The sequence below is a fragment of the Schistocerca serialis genome, chromosome 2 (assembly GCF_023864345.2).
Source record: "Schistocerca serialis cubense isolate TAMUIC-IGC-003099 chromosome 2, iqSchSeri2.2, whole genome shotgun sequence".
In the NCBI taxonomy this organism is placed as follows: domain Eukaryota; kingdom Metazoa; phylum Arthropoda; class Insecta; order Orthoptera; family Acrididae; genus Schistocerca; species Schistocerca serialis.
The window spans coordinates 883,042,078-883,046,605 of NC_064639.1; positions in this window are offsets into that span (position 1 = coordinate 883,042,078).

Consider the following 4,528-nt stretch of genomic DNA (forward strand, 5'->3'; position numbering starts at 1 on the left):
ATCAGAGACAGTTCATATAAACAAGCTGATTTCAGCAGCCAAGAAAAGAAACTTACAGTAGGTAAACACGTGTGAGACACTTGAGCATTGTAGTAGCGGTGTGACAATTTTCCTGCGACCTTTATGGATTGAAACGTATCTTTTGAAATTCACAGGTGGCGAAGGAAAGGTGAAACATCAAATCTTGACGTGGTTACGAAAGTATTCAGGGCAAACACACGATATGAAACAAGTTTCGAAATAAAAGCGACAAAATATTTTTTAGGATAATCCTTTGAAGGATCATCAACAAAATCGCAATGAGTCAAAGTTCCTCAAAAACAAAATTTTTATTTTTTTTAACCACCGTTTTGTATCGGTCCTCCTAATACATAATATCTCGAGTGGCCCTGTAAGAGACACTTACAAGTGGTATGGCTGTTGTAAATACAAGCAAAAGGATCCGAATTGGCTCAAATGGCTCTGAGCACTATGGGACTTAACATTTGAGTCCCCTAGAACTTACAACTACCTAAACCTAACTAAGCTAGGGACATCACACACGTCCATGCCCGAGGCAGGATTCGAACCTGCGACCGTAGCGGTCGAGCGGTTCCGGACTGAAGCGCCTAGAACCGATCGGCCACTGCGGCCTGCCGAAAAGATCCGTATCTCAGCTGGTACAGGGGTTGTCCAAACTATTTAAACATTGTGAGAAACGCATGCTTGAATGTAAATGCAAACGATAGCCAGCCTTCAGGTTGCACTATTGTCTTTGACCACGAGCGGCACCTGTGTAGTGACCTCAATACGCTGGAAGTGTCATTCGTTTTAAGAACAGAGTGCGTCATGTCAGACCTAAGTGAACTCGAAAGTTGGCAAATAGTTGGTGCTCGTGTGTTGGGTTCTTCTGTAAGTAAGGGAGGAAAAGTGATTCAAGACGCAGAGTATCAAAGGTTTACACCGCACACAGGGAAACGGGAAAATCATCGTCCGTAAAGTCACAACTCGGAAGTTTGTTGATTGATCGTGACTGATTGAAAAGGATTGCGAGTAAAATAAGAGGTCACCTTCGAAAGTCACTGCAGAACTGAATGTGGCACTCGCGAGCAGTGTCAGTCCCAAAACAACACAAAGGGAGATGCATAAGCAGGGAAATGCAGAGCAAATGCCCTAATAGGGAAAGGTGGTGCCGAAGGCATAAGACTATGGAACAACTGACGGAAGTCATTTGGTCGGATGGGTCTTGTTGCACACAGCTTAAATCCCAAGGGTGAAACTTGGCGGGAGGTCGGTGTGATTAAAGCAGAAATATCGTAGTACTCCGATCGTTGTATACTATGGGTCCCCGTGATTACCCTTTAAGTTCGCGTTACTGCCAAGATTATTGGACGATTTTTTGTAATGACGTGTATCCCATGGTAGAATGTTCTTCCACATTTATGATGACGTGTTCGAAGACGACAGGACCCCTGTTCAGACAGCTAGCATTGTCCAGCTCTGGTATTTTGAGCACGAGGACGAACTGCCGAATCTGTCCTGGCAATCACAGTCACCAAATCGCAATATTACTGAGCCTTTGTGGTCTACTTTTGATAGAATTGTGCTTGTTTGCTATCGGTCTCCATCGCGGTCCCTGAACTTGCAACTATTTTCCAAGAAGAATGGTATAAGATTCCGCTGAAAGCCATACAGGACCTGTTTCGAAAGCCAGCGGTTTTCCTACACCGAATTAGGGATGGTAATGTGTCGTGTTTGCGTACTTTTGTCCAGCCCGTATAGTTTGTTTGTGGATACACAATGATGAGCCAAATGATTCAAATGGCTCCGAGCACTATGGGACTTAACATCTGAGGTCATCAGTCCCCTAGAACATAGAACTATTTAAACCTAACTAACTTAAGGACATCACACACATCCATGCCCGAGGCAGGATTCGAACCTTCGACGGTAGCAGTCACGCGGTTCCAGACTGAAGCACCTAGAACCGCTCGTCCACAACGGCCGGCACTGATGAGCCAAAAGATTATAACTACTGGCCTCCACAAGATGGAATACCACCTGGTGCAGATGCAGGCACATGACACAATGAGGAAAGTGGACCAGAGTAGATTGGAAAATCATTATAGCGAAGACACAGGCTACAGAGGCGGAAATTCCTTTGACTTCAGCGGCTTTCACAAAAGACAGATCCAAACGGTCCTTCTCGGTGGTACTCACTTCTCGGGAACAGCAAAGCTGGTATGATATTTTCGTGCTGCCATGGAAAGTGACTGACGGACGGTGACACCTATAGCATGTGACAAGGTGCGAAATGTCAAAGGCTCTTCACATAACGAGCATATCGGCAGTTCCCCATCTCTGTAAACTAGGGCGGACGGTTGAAACGTCCCCTTAGAAAAATTTATACAAGACTGTGCTTAACCTGACACACAATATTTTGTTAGCGCAACGCAATCTGACTTTCAAAATTCCCTACAAAAGAATGGCCCTGACTAACATTAAACTATACCTTTCACAAATCACTTACCTCACAAAAATCTTCGCTGCTCAAGCTACTGCAATACAGCGAGCGCCACTACTGCCAGCTAAATAAAAGATTCAAACTATGGAAGGCACTAACTACTGACAGGGATAGTTAGCAAATGAAAGATATTAATAGAGAACAAACAATGTATTTACCTTGATATCATCATATATAAATATAGCAGTTCATGACAAATTTCAAAACTCCGCCATCTCTCTCCCCACATCCACCACTGCTGGCGGCTCACCTCCAACTGCGCAACGCTACGCGCTGTTCACAGCCAGCTGCCGCTGCCCAACACTACAATGGCAGACAACAATGCAAACTAGACACAGACTGCACACAGCACAGCCAGTGATTTTTATACCGAGCGCTACGTAACGTTGCCAATAAGAAAACATAAACAGCCTACTTACATAGCCCCCATGCTCCCCACAAAAAATTTTACAAATTTTTTTGGGCAGTGGCCAATAATGATTTGATAAAATTTTTCATAATTACAGTAAGAAAGATATCAAATGCACACACTTCCTGATACAGTGTTGGTCAAAAGCTAAAATTTTATCACAGTCTGTCAAGACAGTCCTGATTCATCACAGTAAAATTACAGTGTTTTTCTTTTTTTGTTAAAGTCTGAACAGTAAAAGAAAATGCACACGGAAGTAGTGGATTTCCATGCAGTCTTGAAGAAGTAGTGTTGTCCTTCCAACGGAAAGACAGTGCTGACTCTTGACATGCTGACAGGTAATGGGCCACAACAGAGCAAACCCACCGCAGAGTCAGTCGAAGTTTTGAAGAATATTGGTAGGTAGGTCATCACAGAGCAGACCACTGTAGTCCTGGTAGAGATTGTGGTATTGGTGGGCCACCAGAGGTGCAGACCCACTGCAGTCCTTGTAGAAATGATGGTACTGGTGAGTCAGCAAACGTGTAGACCCACTGTAGTCCTTGTAGAAATGGCCAGCAGCCATCTGTTGTGACTGTGCAGGTGCACAATCACCATTGAAGAGTCTTGCGGATAATATAGCAAGTCCATAAACCACCACTTGTGCACTCACAAAGTTTTTGGAATTGTCCTTAGAACCAGCAATGCTGTTATCCAGTCCCTTGCTGAATTATTAACCCACGTGCAAACACTAACAGTCCCTACTTGTCACATATTGTCCATATACTATGACAAACAGAAACGTGTGCAGTGAAATGGAACTTACAAGTTAATAATATGATGAACTGGTGTCAATTACAATTTTATAACATAGAATACAATTACAAAGGTACAAAATACATCATTAAAGAACATAACAATACAGAGAACATTTGTAGTACAGGCTTTACAAAAGAATCGAAATAACATATACGTCATTGTTACAGGAATTATGACATGAGTACATACATAAAAGATCAGAATAACTTTCAAAACATCAACTTCACACATGAGCATTAAAACAATACAGAATAAATAATGTCTAAACATCTTTACAAAGTAAATAACATATTATTAGAAAAATTCTACAACATAACTCTTATTAGCTAAACACATAAAGACAGGAAAAACGCAAATATACAAGAGTACACAAACACATAGGGGGATAACACAATGGAAAGGACAGGGTTTGTTTTACTGCAGTATTTTGCATGGAGATCTCCCTTTGTTCATCATTATTCCCAAAAGTACTATCTAAGCCTGCTTTCTGTATTCTGTTCACATCCTCGTTCAAAATAGTTTTTCTCCACTGTACACTACTTCTTTTTTTATATCTTCTCAATGCATGTCTTCCAATTCATCTCAACTCGTTCTCTTATATAGGCTACCCCCTTTTTAAGCTAACTTAAATCTACTGAGCTCAGATGCTAAACTAAGGGATGAGGCAATGCAGCAGCGCAAAACAATTAACGCAAACAGCAATGAAAAAAATGCAGATTTGCGAAGCAAGCAGCATTATAGAAATTAGCAAAGCAATTGCAATATTACAACTAATATAAGGCAATGTGCAGCAAACAATAAAAATAAATCATTAGTAA